Genomic DNA, 14,211 nt, shown 5'->3' on the forward strand with positions numbered 1-14,211 from the left:
GGCTCACCTGTCCAGCGAGAGGAAGGTTCCTGGCCACTACCTGGGTGTCCCCTGGCAGTGCAGCAATACCAGGTTCTCAAACACTAACTGGTTGGTTACGGAGGTTAAGTTGCCTTCCATCTTCTGCCCTTCAGCTTCCTCAAGGTGGAAGCTGGGGCTTCAGAGCCACTGCAAGGGGTCTCTGAATACAGGTGCACAACCAGGAAACCTGTGTAGAGCAACTGCAGACTGCCACGTGTTTGTGTCCTGCTAATTAATTTGCAAGTGTGCATAGACGCCTTTGGGATTAATAAAAATGAATTTAAGTGTGTTACTGAATTAATCACAGCTTCGTCATTATGTATCTTCTGAGGCAACAGATACTGAAAATACAGCCGTGTATTAGTCAGTTTTGTGTTGCTATAAAGAAATACGTGAGGCTCAGTGATTGATAAAGAAAAGAGGTTTATTTAGCTCACAGTTCTGCAGGTTGAAGAACTGTGGCACCAGCATCTGCTTCTGGGGAGACCTCAGGAAGGTTTCACTCACGGCAGAAGGTGAAGGGGGAGCAGACATCTCACATGGTGAGAGGGAACAAGAGAGTTGGGAAGAGGTATCGGGCTCTTTTTAAACAACCAGCTCTCCTGTGAACTAATAAAGGGAAAACTCATTTGTTACCATGGGAGGGCACCAAATCATTCATGGGGGATCCACCCCCATGACCCAAAATGCCCCCCACCAGGCCTCACCTCCATACACTGGGAATCACATTTTCCCTCCGAGACGAAGTTTTGCTCTTGTTGCCCAGTCTGGTGTGCAGTGGCATGATCTCTGCTCACCGCAGCCTCCACCTCCCAGGCTTAAGCGATTCTCCTGCCTCAGCCCCCCAAGTAGCTGAGAGTACAGGTGCATACCACCATGCCTGGCTGATTTTGTATTTTTAGTAGAGACAGGGTTTCTTCATGTTGGTCAGGCTGGTCTTGAACTCCTGACCTCAGGTGATCCGCCTCCCTCAGCCTCCCAAAGGAATCACATTTTAATATGAGATTTGGAGGGGACAAATATCCAAACCATACGAGGCTGTAGGAGACTGCATTTGTCTGACTGACTTTAGAAGGGACCTGACTTCTAAATGTTTAAATTTTGTGCTTTAAAACCGTTGGAACCATGGTTTGCAAAATCCTTCCATTTCTGGTACTCCATGATTCATTAACAATGCCATGTTCTGCTACATTTTCTCAATTTATTCACTGTCTATACCTTGCTTTGTATTGCCTTCGTCTATCAGCTGCTAACTTCAGCAAAGGAAGTATTTATTTGTTGTTGTTGTTGTTGTTGTTGTTGATGTTGTTTGTTTTTTGAGACAGTTTCACTCTTGTTGCCCAGGCTGGAGTGCAATGGCACCACCTCGGCTCACTGCAACCTCTGCCTCTTGGGTTCGAGCTATTCTCCTGCCTCAGCCTCCCGAGTAGCTGGGACTACGGCATGTGCCACCACGCCTGGATAATTTTGTATTTTTTAGTAGAAATGGGGTTTCTCCATGTTGGTCAGGCTTATCTCAAACTCCCAACCTCAGGTGATCCGCCCGCCTCGGCCTCCCAAAGTGCTGATATTACAGGCGTGAGCCACCGCACCCAGCCAGCAAAGAAAGGCAGCCTTACTATGCAGTCCTAATTAGGAACAAGGAGCCAGGCTGGTGGGAGCAAGGGAAAGCAGAAAGAAAATACAGATAAGCTATCAGTCTGCATTTCTTCGTGGTCCAGGACACATAGCCCATCTGCGCAAATAACTCACGATCTTCCTGTACCCAGATATCACCAGACCCTCGGCTGATAGCAAAATGCAAATTAGTTCACTGCCGCTTTGACATCATCAGTACTGCACTTAGCCCTCTCCAGCACACAGAACAAGTTCCGTCCTATAAATCCCCAGCAAGCCTTTGTCTCCTCCAGTCAGCTCCTCTCTTGCTGACTTGCCTGTTGCTTTCTTGCAACATATTTCCATGCTTTTGCTAATAAATCTGCATTTCTTTACCTGTGACTGTCTTGGTAAATTCTTTTTACTGCCCATGCCACTGGCCCCAGACAGTAACCACCTGTGACACAAGGGCATTGACTGGGAAGCTTTAGAGTGGGTGAGTCTTCCTGGTGCAGGGGTGGAGGGTAATTTTGAGACTGGTTGATCCCTCACCCTCCCTGGAGGAGTGGGGACTAGTTAGTGACCAGTGGGACTAACTATGCCACCCTGAATCCTCCCATCTCCCACCACGAACCTTTCCTAGGACCAGAGCTTTATTTTTCTGCTTCTTACATTTAGATACTGGTCTTTTTATCCTTCCCTATTTGCTTATAAAGACTGTCCATGAGCTGGGCCATGTGTACATTTTTCTTGCTTTTTATGGCCTTATCCTGGTTGGAGTTTTCCCATCCAGGTGCTTCTTCACCCACCACCGGGTGACTTCTGGTTGAGAGGAGAAACAGGCTAAACGCAGTGGCTTATACCTATAATCCCAGCACTCTGGGAGGCCGAGGTGAGAGGATTGCAAGATGCCAAGGGTTTGAGGCCAGCCTGGGCAACAAAGTGAACTTCTGTCTCTACAAAAAATTTTAAAAATTAGCTGGGCACAGTGGCATGCACCTGTAGTCCCAGCTGCTTGAGAGGCTGAGATCGCTGAGCCCAGGAGTTCAAGGGTGCAGTGAGCTATGATTGCACCACTGCACTCCAGCCTGGGCAACAGAGCAAGACCCTATCTCAAAAATTAAAAAAATTTTAAGTTTTAAAGTAAAATAAAAAGAGAAATAACCAGAGCCAGCCTCCCTGGCAGACTGTCTTGCTCAGAGGGTTGCCAGCACTGTCCCGCCATATGGTACATGAGAAGTTCTATCATTTCAGGTGAAGGGGTGCTGGCACGGAGGGCAGATCTTGTCATCTGTGGCTTTTTTTGGCTGCTGGGAAGAAGTGGAACTTATCCCTGCTTGTCTCCATCCCCGGCCTGCCATTCATACTGCCAGCTCTGCTGCTCAGGGACAAGTCTCCATGAACAACCATATCACAGGGACCAGCAGCAGGCTGTCATTCATTAAAACAACAACAGCAACTGCGTCAGACTCTGTGTCATTTTTCCTGGAAAGTATCCAGATTATTTCCAGGCTTTTTAAATGAGCCCTTTTTTTTTTTTTTTTTTTTTTTTTTCCCACTGCTGCCAAAATACTCTCTTCCATGCATGGCGTACTTGAGCCACAGACATCAGCCTGTCTGCAAAGTCTGAATAACCACCGTAGAGAGATCCTTTGAATGGTCAGCAGTGTCTGTGGGTGACAGCCTTCAAGATCAGTTCTTCCTTCCTCTTTTAAAAACAATTGTCTTTGAATAGTTAGTCGGTCTCATCCATGCTTCTAATCTGGAATGAAAACTACATAACTACGTTTTTTCTTTTTCTTTTTTCTTTTGTTTTTTTCAGAATCGAGCCATTAAGTTGTTACTTAATCTCAACAAAGGCCGATGACAATCTCTAATATTCTATGAATGTACCAAGTTGTCATCTTGGTTTTATTCGCAGCTGAGGCATTTTACTTAATTCTAATCGTTTTAGAGCAGGAAGATGACAGACAGTTACAAAAGGGAACACTAAAACGCAGAGAGAAAAAACCTTGTTCAAAGTCATAAAAATAATTCTTTTAAATAGAAATATGATTAAAAGCAAGTCTCGCGGCTCCTCATCCACTCTTCCAGTCTGAAAAATACTTTTTCCAGTCGGTTAAACCACATCTCCAGAACAACTTCTCTGTTTGTACTTGTAAGGCAGAATTTTCTAATTCAATTCTGGGAGCTCATTTTGCAGCCTGGGTATTCAGTCTTTGCACACAGATGAAAAACATGTTGGCTGGGTGCAGTGGCTGGGTGCAGTGGCTAGTTGCAGTGGCTGGGTGCAGTGGCTGGGTGCAGTGGCTCATGCCTGTAATCCTAGCACTTTGGGAGGCCAGGGTGGGAAGATCACTTGAGCCCAGGAGTTGGAGACCAGCCTAAGCAATCTAGCGAGACCCTGTCTCTACAAAAAATAAAATAACTAGCTGGGCATGGTGGTGTGCGCCTGTAATCCCAGCTCCTCGGGAAGGAGCCAGGAGGATGACTTGAGCCCAGGAGGATTTTAAGGTTGCAATGAGCCATGATGGTGCCACTGCACCCCAGCCTGGTTGACAGAGCAAGACCCTGTCAAAGAGAGAAAGGAAGGAAGGAAGGAAAGAAGGAAGGAAGGAAGGAAGGAAGGAAGGAAGGAAGGAAGGAAGGAAGGAAGGAAGGAAGGAAGGAAGGGAGGGAGGGAGGGAGGGAGGGAGGGAGGGAGGGAGGGAGGGAGGGAGGGAGGGAGGGAGGGAGGGAGGGAGGCATATCAACTAAGCCTCGCTCTGTATGAGGTGCTGTTCAGCTGGGAAGCAGCAAGCCTCGGCACACCGCCCTCTGCTGGTGACCTCCAGGCCCTCCCAGGCTTCACTTAAACTCTGCTGTTTGAGGTGTGCACATAAGGAAGTATTCTTGCCATCTTTTGGCTAACTGAGAACTCATCCACGTATTGCCACTCATAGGAATTAGAAAAAAGTGGCCAGGAGTGGTGGCTCACACCTGTAATCCCAGCACTTTGGGAGGCCGAGGCGGGTGGATCACCCGAGTTCGAGACCAGCCTGGCCAACATGGTGAAACCCCATCTCTACTAAAAATACAAAAATTGGCCAGGCGTGGTGGCGTACACCTGCAATCCCAGCTACTTGGGAGGCTGAGGCAGGAGAATCGCTGAACCCAGGAGGAGATTGCAGCAAGCCAAGATAGCACCACTGCACTACAGCCTGGGCGACACAGTGAGACTCCATCTGAAAAAAAAAAAAAAAAGAAAAGAAAAGAAAAAGAAAAAAGAAAGAAAAGAAAAAAGTAAGCTATACTGGGCATGCAAACAGTGTTAATACAGAAGTCACTTTGGGGTCCAGGCACCGGGCCTCCTCTCAAGGCTTCGATGCCCATCAGCCCTCAGGGCTGCATGCTCCAGGACGGCGCTTCCCAGAGGTTCTCAGCTGGTGGAACAGTGTGTAACCGGTGTGGAAAGATCAACCTAGACACATTACAATTTTAGAGAATTTATCCGAGCAGAGGGTGATTCATTAATTGGAGAGCATCGAACTGTAAGAGGTTCAGGGCTCCACTAAGGGGATGTGAGGATGTAAACATTTATAAGGTTTTCTTGGAAGCGAGACAAAGGAAAAATATTTGATCAGTTAAAGTGGAGAGTCTCGGCTAGGCACAGTGGCTCACACCTGTAATCCCAGCACTTCGGGAGGCCGAGGAGGGTGGATCACCTGAGGTTGGGAGTTTGAGATCAGCCTGACCAACATGGAGAAACCCCATTTCTACTGAAAAATAGAAAATTAGCCAGGCGTGGTGGCACATTCCTGTAATCCCAGCTACGCAGGAGGCTGAGGCAGGAGAATAGCTTGAACTCAGGAGGCAGAGGTTGCAGTGAGCCAAGATGGTGCCATTGCACTCCAGCCTGGGCAACAAGAGCGAAACTCCATCTCAAAAAACAAAAAACAAAACAAAAAAAAATAAATACTTCCTTTGCTGAGGTCAGGAGCTGGAGACCTGACCAACATGGTGAAACCCCATCTCTACTAAACATACAAAAATTAGCTGGGTGTGGTGGTGTGTTCCTGTAATTCCAGCTACTTAGGCGGCTGAGGCAGGAGAATCGCTTGAACCTGGGAGGCGGAACTTGCAGTGAGCTGAGATCACACCACTGCATTCCAGCCAGGGTGATAGAGCAAGACTCTGTCTCAAAAAAAAAAAAAAAAAAAAAGGAGAGTCTCTCATTAGAAGTTAGCCGGTGGTTTGTGATTGGTTAGACTTACGTTTCATTTTACCGTTGACACTGAGTTGGGTTTAGTCTGCTTAGGTTAGAATCCTAGGCAAAACAGCCCTCTCAGCCTCTGGCCACCCAATTAATTTTTTTCTAACACCAGCTACAGTAGTATTTCAGAGTTCCTCTCCCACAGCCCGTGTCCCTCGAGCCTACAGGCCCTTGTCTCGGTCATTCTGAGCTGCGTCCACACTCCCATGGTGACTTTCTGGTCATTCCTGGGGCAGCCTGAGCCATTGGACAGGCCTCGTGTATGACAGGCGAGCCTGCTCCAGGGGCCTCCTTGAATTGCTGTCTCAGGCTGTGCTGGCTGGCGCTTTGCAAACTGTGGGCTCTCATCAGAATTCCCAGGACAAACAAAACATCCGGCTTTGGCTGCTCGGCCTTGATGACAGCATCTGATAAGCGATGAGACCGTGGCATCATCAGGCTGTTGGTCTTGATTATTCAAGTAGTTGAATCACAGACTGCTGCTTTCAGCAGCAAACATTAAGTACTTACGGCATTTGAAGATGTGTATCTGGCAGTTTTAAGGTGCTGACAATTTGGGGATCTTTCTGAAACAGCCCCACAAGAGAATTCTTGAATATCTTGAGTAAAGATGACCAGCCTCTTTCGTGAGTGTGTGTTTAGTGTGTGTGAAGTTATGGGGAATGGAGGCTACTCTCATTCTATTTTAACAGACAGGGAAGGGTAAAAGTGAAGATGTGTGGCATCTCTACTCACCAACTCTAATCCTATTGTAGTATCTACCCTGGAACAATTCTCGTGCAAGAGACATGCTCATAACATCATTGTACAAGACAAAATATTGGAAATAACTCATTTCAGCCAACATGAGAAAGGATAAGTAGAGGTGAATAATGTGATGAGGACAATAAAAACCCAGAAGTGTCATAGAAATGAAGGGAAGTGCTCAAGTCTACGGGCCAAGGTGGCTAGCCAGCTCAAGAAAGCTTTGAGCTGGGCACGGTGGCTCATGCCTGTAATCCCAGCACTTTGGGAGGCCTAGGCGGGCAGATGACCTGAGGTCAGGAGTTCGAGATCAGCCTGGCCGATATGGTGAAACCCTGTCTCTACTAAAAATATGAAAATCAGCCGGGCATGTGGGCATGCTAGTCCCAGCTACTCAGGACACCGAGGCAGAAGAATCGCTGGAACCTGGGAGGTGGAGTTTGCAGTGAGCCGAGATTGTGCCATTGCACTCCAGCCTGGGCAACAGAGCAAGACTCCATCTAAGAAAGAAAGAAAGAAAGAAAAGAAAGAAAGAAAGAAAGAGAGAGAGAAAGAGAGAGAGAGAGAGAAAGAAAGAAAGAAAGAAAGAAAGAAAGAAAGAAAGAAAGAAAGAAAGAAAGAAAGAAAGAAAGAAAGAAAGAAAGAAAGAAAGAAAGAAAGAAAGACAGAAGGCTTTGAGAGGCTGGTAGCCTCAGAATGAACCCTTGAAGATAGGCAGAGATGGCTTTTCACAAGAAGATGTGGGTGCTGAGTCAAGGAGGCGTAGAGTAAATAAAATAGGGGAAGCAAAAGCATACAAGTGGAAGAGGCCTAGGTCCCTGAGAGTAAAGGCAACTGCATTGAAATTCTTTAATTTTTCACACCATACAGGAGAAGTTGGGACCAATTTTTTTGTTTCTTGTAATTGCATTTGACATTTCAGAAAAATTATCCCAACTTGGTGTGGTGGCTCACACCTGTAATCCCAGCACTTTGGGAGGTCAAGGTGGGAGGATGGCTTGAAGCCAGGTGTTTAAGACCAGCCTGGGCAACAAAGCAAGTCCCTGTCTTAAAAAAAAAAAAAAAAAAAAAAAAAAAAAATTTTAATTGGAGGGGCATGGTGGCACGCTTCTAGGGTCTCATCTACCCAGGAGACTGAAGCGGGAGGATCTCTTGAACCCAAGAGTTTGAGACTGTAGTGAGCTGTGATTGCACCATTGCACTCCATCCTAGGCAACAGAGTGAGACCCCATCTCTAAAAACAAACAAAAAAGCAAAAAAAAAAAAAAAAAAAAAAAAAATCAAGCAAGTGTTTGACTTTATCGCTTCCAAGGAGAACAAGTGCCAGTTTTGTCGGAGAGGAAATGCGTGTCCGTCTCCTGGGTCGTGCTCAGAACCGAAGGAAGCTAAAGACTCTACAAATACAAAAGTGAAGGGAATGGCAAACCGAGAGAGGAGCCACACAGAGAAAGGAGGCTGGACTTGCTGCAGGGACGCTGCGGTTAAAAAGGGCCACGGCTAGCACCCATGGATCAAAGTGAATAGGGCTGATGCGAGTCTCAATCCACACATTCGGATATGTGGGAAAAGTGACTTTTCTACATTTTTAAAAACTCAAATGGAAGCATGCATTCTGCCTGGTTGGCTTGCTTGGGGTTGCCTCAGCGTTTCCCCAGAACTTTCACAGGACCAGGTATCTGTCTGCTGAGTGACCCCTAGGCCACCATCATCTGGGTGTGGACTCTTCAGGCTGGTTGCTGTTGGTGGTCTCGGGTCCTGCCTGGGGGCACAAAACTCTCCACGAGACTGCCCATGACCTCCTCCACTTCAGGGCACCCAATGGCCATTTTGTTCTAGGGTCTTGTAACCCCCCTCCCCCATCTCCTAACAAGGCTTTGTGGCCCCCAACCACCCCAGCTTGCAGAGAGGGTCACTCTCGGGTCCTGGGGGCAACGCTCTTCTTCCTCCTGCTTCTGGCCAAGACATTGTCCTCCTATTCTCTGAATTCTTTCTCATCTCTGGGGTTTAGGCTTTTGGAAACAAAAACCGGAAAGACCCTTGGGCCATGTCTGTTTTTGTTGTTGTTGTTGAGACAGAGTTTCGCTCTTGTCGCCCAGGCTGGAGTGCAGTGGCGCGATCTCGGCTCACTGCAACCTCCACCTCCAGGGTTCAAGCCATTCTCCTACCTCAGCCTCCCGAGTAGCTGGGACTACAGGCACCCGCCACCATACCCGGCTAATTTTGTATTTGTAGTAGAGTCGGGGTTTCTCCATGTTCATCAGGCTGGTCTCGAACTCCCGACCTCAGGTGATCTGCCCACCTCAGCCTCCCAAAGTGCTGGGATTCCAGGCGTGAGCCACCGCGCCCGACCCCATGTCTGTTTTTTTAACCCATCACACCCATCCCTTCCTTGAATGGGGAAATATTGGTTGATATCACAAAATACTATCCAGTCTCATGGTTGAAACTAAGGAACTTGGTTTTCCTTTCAAAGAGTTCAGTATACTCCAGTCTTCCTCTCTGATGAAGTTAACATCCCCAGAAGACTTGCAGTTTCCAACAGTGTCCTGGGGAGAGGCTGTTGTAAACGGTCTTAGCACAAGTCTAAAGCGCAGATTCACTGCGGCAGCTGGTTCCTGCGTGCATCCGTGGTGGTCAGAGCTGCCACTTCCTTATGGCCCCTGAGCCATACTAGACAGTTTTCCAAACCCTTCACTCATATGATCTCATTTCATCTAAAACTATGTCAGCCGGGCTCAGTGGCTCACGCCTGTAATCCCAACACTTTGGGAGGCCAAGGCAAATGGATCACAGGGTCAGAAGTTTGAGACCAGCCTGACCTATATGGTGAAACCCTGTCTCTACTAAAAATACAAAAATTAGCCAGGCATGGTGGTGGACACCTGTAGTCCTGCTACTCGGGAGGCTGAGGCAGGAGAATTGCTTGAACCCAGGAGGCGGAAGTTGTAGTGAGCCGAGATAGCGCCACTGCACTCCAGCCTGGGAGACAGAGCGAGACTCTGTCTCAAAAAAAACAAAACAAAAAAAAAACCCCAAAACGAAAAAACTATATCATGGGATAAGCGCATTTTACCTATTCCACGGTGTGAAAACTCCAGGCTAGGAGAGAGAAGGCAGCTTTCAGAAAGTCATGCTGCAAAGTGACAGAGCCTCCCTCAGGTCTGTGCGTAGTGATGGTGCATTTCTCCTCCTCTTGTCATGAGAAAGTCTCCCAGTCCCAAAGACGGTCTCTAATTTGGGTTCTAAGTTCTTTCTTTTTGAGATAGAGTCTCACTCTGTTACCCAGGCTGGAGCGCAATGGTGCAACCTCCACCTCCTGGGTTCAAGCTATTCTCCTGCCTCAGCCTCCCCAGTAGCTAGGATTACAGGCGTGCGCCACCATACCCAGCTAATTTTTGTATTTTGTATTTTTAGTAGAGACAGGGTTTTACCATGTTAGCCAGGCTGGTCGCTAACTCCTGACCTCAAGTGATCCAACTGCCTTGGCCTCTCAAAGTGCTGGGATTACAGGCATGAGCCACTGCACCTGGCCTGCTGTTCTTTATGAAGCTGCTGTCTTGGCAGCAATGGTCAAGGAAAAGGTCCTATCAGAGAGTGACGAGTTTGCTCAGTAGACGGTGGGGCTGGACATTAGTGCTGCTGAGGTCTGACCACATTGGCAGGGCCAGAATTAGGTGAGAATGTAAAGAGGCACTCGGCCGTTTCGCATCACACTTGCAAGGCCCTGAGATAGATCACCTCTTTAAATTCTGTGTTCTGGGTCCCTCACTAGCCTCCCTCTAGTCCAGGCCCTGCCTATGAGCTTTGAAAAGCTTGGGAAAGTCAAGAAAATGAGCAGACAAGCCACAGATAGGGAGAAAACATTTGCAAGACATATCTGATAAATGCTGTTACTCAGAATACAAAAGAACTCTTAAAACTCAACAGAAAACAAAACAAAACAAAATCCTATTAAAGATGAGCAAAAGTTTTGAAAAGACACCTCACCAAAGATACAAAGATGGCGTTTGAAGAGAAACTCAACATCACATGTCATTAGGGAAATGCAAATAAAAAGGAGGAGAAACCACTACACACCATTTAGAATGGCCAAAATCCACAACCCTGAGAATACACAAAGCGGGCCAGGACCTGGAGAAAGAGACACTCTTGTTCATTGCTGTGGGGAATGCAAAATGCAACAGCCACTTTGGAAGACAGTTTGGCAGTTTCTTACAAAACGACACCTCCTCTTCCCATATGCTCCAGCAACTGCACTCCTTGGAATTTTCCTGAGTTGAAAACTTATGTTCACACGAAAACCTGCACACAGATGTTTATAGCAGCTTTATTCATAATTGCCCAAACTCGGAAGCAACCAAGATGTGTTTCAGTAGGTGAATGGATAAATAAGCAGTGAAACGTCCAGACAATGGAATAGTATTCAGTACTAAAAAAGAAATGAGCTATCCAGTCATGACACACATAGAGGAGACTTACGTATGTATTGCTGAGTGAAAGAAATCAGCCTGAAAAGGTTACGTACTATATGACATCCCAGAAAAGGCAGAAGTATGGAGACGGAATAAAGGTCAGTGGTTGCTGTGGCGGAGGCAACCCCCGCTCTGAATTTGGAGTCGGGGAGGGATGAGTAGGTGGAGCAGGAAACTCCTCTGTGTAACACCATAATAGTGAGCACATGTCATTAGACGTCTGTCAAAGCCCGTAGAATGTACAGGGCCAAGAGTGAGCCCTGTCGTAAACTATGGACTTTAGGGGATAATGATGTGTCAGCGTTGGGTCATTGATGGTCACAAACGGACCACTCTGGTGCAGGATGTTCATGGGGGGAGGCTGTGCCTGTTTGGGGACAGGAGTTATATGGGAACTCTGTACTTTCTGCTCACCTTTGCTATGAACCTAAAACTGCTCTAAAAAATAAAGTTTTTTTGGTGGTGGTTGTTGTTTTTTAATGCCGGGAAGTTTGCAAAAGAAGGCTGGGAAAATGGGGAAGAAAAGTACTGTTCCAGGGCAAACGGGGAAAGCAAGAGAAAGGGATATCATTCTTGTGGCTTTGTCACAGGGTCGGCCTGCAAAAGACATCAATCTTCGTTCCCTCCCCTAAGGCCCCAGAGCCCCTTTGCCATGCTGGGGCTCTGACCTGCTTCTTGCAAACCCCTTCCTCCTCAGCTTGGCAGCTGCCCGCATCCACCAGCACCTCAGTGGGGGTCCTCAGCAGGCTTTGGTTCCTCCTTGGACCTACAGGTCAGCTGTTCCCCACATTCCAGAAAGTCAGCTGTGTGTTGCAGATTTTCCCACAAGCTGCAATTTACCAGCAACCATCTTCTCCCAGCATTCAGGAGCCTGTTTGCAAATAGCACTCCTGGTCAAGCAAATAACCAGTTGGCCGAGGAGCTGGGAGAGGAAATGGTAGTGGAGCCAAAGACAACAAGGAAACCTTCTTTGATCTGTCTTGGTGCTAAAAAAATCTCATAGAAGCAAATGAAATGAGAAGTAAAATTACACACTATGTAAAGCAAAACCTTGATACTTTGGAACAAAGTCATCCTGTTTCTTAAAAAAGTTAATTCTTCAGGAATGTGAAAATGAATGGTTTGCCTGAGGAATGTTTATAGAAAGTTCATTCTTCTTGAATAATGCTAGAAGCTGGAATGTGACAGCTTTTGTCTTTTCTTCAGTTAAAAAATGAAATGGAAAACTGAAAAGTATAATTTTCCTCTGTCACTTTCTACTTTGTAAAAATAGCCTTTCTATTGAAACAACATCATGTCAAAATGGAACCGGCAGCCGGGCGCGGGGGCTCACGTCTACAGTCTCAACACTTTGAGAGGTTGAGGCGGATGGGTCACTTGAGGTCAAGTGTTTGAGACTAGCCTGGCCAACATGGTGAAACCCTGTCTCTACTAAAAAATATATATATATATACAAAAATTAGCCAGGCATGGTGGTGTATACCTGTAATCCTAGCTACTTGGGAGGCTGAGGCAGGAGAATCGCTTGAATCCAGGAGGCAGAGGTTGCAGTGAGCCAAGATCATGCCACTGCACTCCAGCCTGGGTGACAGAGCGAGACTCCGTCTCAAAAAAAAAAAAAAAAAAAATGAATTGGCCACACAGACTGAACTACTAGATGATCTTCAAAGGGACTGCTAGAGCCACGCTTTTCAGGCACGTTCTTTTCACCTGTACTCTGGCCAGGCAAAGGCTTGGAGGGCCCTCTGTCTTCGGCTCACAGCTTTTAAACATTGTGGAGTTTTTGTGTTATTGTGATTATTATTTTTAGATGTCCATTCTGTCTCTTTAGTAGAGAATCAGATAGATAATAGAAATAATCATTGTTCCATCAGCTTTTTGCAAGCTGAGAATACAGAGATGTGCATGGAAGAGGAGGTCTTTCTCCTACCCCAGCTGCTAGTTGCTGGGGAGACAGACAGACAGCACGATGAGGGGGGCTGCTGTGGCGGAGGCATCCTCCGCTCTGAATTTAAAAGGAGAAAGTGGTCAGGAAAGAAGCCCTGGAGGTCAGGACAGCTGATGCAAGGTATGGGAGTGGAATGGGTGCTCACCAGACAAGAAACGACGAGCGTTCTCAGCAGAGGGAGTAGCACACAGAGAGCCTAGGATGGAGCAAGCCCATAACAGTCTGTCTCTCCTGCAGACTGCAGCAAAAACACTGGAAAAAACATAAAAAGCAACTCCCTGAGGACTCAAGAATCACACAAGAGCATGTGGATTGCAGAGGACAGGCAGAAGCCACGAAGTGACCTGTGTGGATGGGAATGTCCCTTACATTTGTTTACTCCTTATTCTTTCGACTTTGCCCTGAGTGGGCCCAGGAGCGGGGCTGCAGTGGTGGCCAGGCCGGTAGCGAATGTTCTGATGGAAACCCCACATGGCTGGCCAGAGGAACTGGGGAAAGGGAACCCTGTGATCCTTTTTTTTTCTTTTTCTCCTTTCTCTCACAGCTTTGCCCCAAGAACGGGCCCCAGTTCAGAGTTGTGCAGTGGTGGCTGCATACAGGCTAAATCTCCAAGATAAACCCTGTCTTTCTGGTCAGGGAAACAGGAAAAGGTGCCCTTTTGAACTGGAGGGTGTGGCAGAAACCCTGGAGAGGAGAGAATGGGAGAAGTGGATCATCTCATTCTTTTTTTTTTTTTTCTTGAGACAGAGCCTTGCTCTGTTGCCCAGGATGGAGTGCAGTGGCGCAATCTCGGCTCACTGCAACCTCCGCCTCCCGGGTTCAAGTGATTCTCCTGCCTCAACCTCCCAAGTAGCTGGGATTACAGGCATGCACCACCACGCCCGGCTAATTGTTTTTTCTTTTTTTTTTTTTGAGATGGAGTTTCACTCTGTTACCAGTCTGGAGTACAATGGTGCGATCTTGGCTCACTGCCACCTCTGCCTCCTAGGTTCAAGCGATTCTTCTGCCTCAGCCTCCTGAGTAGCTGGGATTACAGGCACCAGCCACTACGCCTGGCTAATTTTTGTATTTTTAGTAGAGATAGGGTTTCACCATGTTGGCCAGGCTTGTCTCGAACTGCTGACCTCAAGTCATCCACCAGCCACCGCTTCCCAAAGTGCTGGGTGAGCCACCTGACC

General features: G+C 47.2%; 1 protein-coding gene across 1 annotated transcript in view; it reads left to right on the plus strand.

The window, feature by feature from the left end:
- Nucleotides 1-14,211, plus strand: part of GNG4 (G protein subunit gamma 4) — a 95,058-nt gene that overhangs the window by 13,995 nt on the left and 66,852 nt on the right. The window lies entirely within an intron of this gene.

The sequence above is a fragment of the Macaca fascicularis genome, chromosome 1 (assembly GCF_037993035.2).
Source record: "Macaca fascicularis isolate 582-1 chromosome 1, T2T-MFA8v1.1".
NCBI lineage: Eukaryota > Metazoa > Chordata > Mammalia > Primates > Cercopithecidae > Macaca > Macaca fascicularis.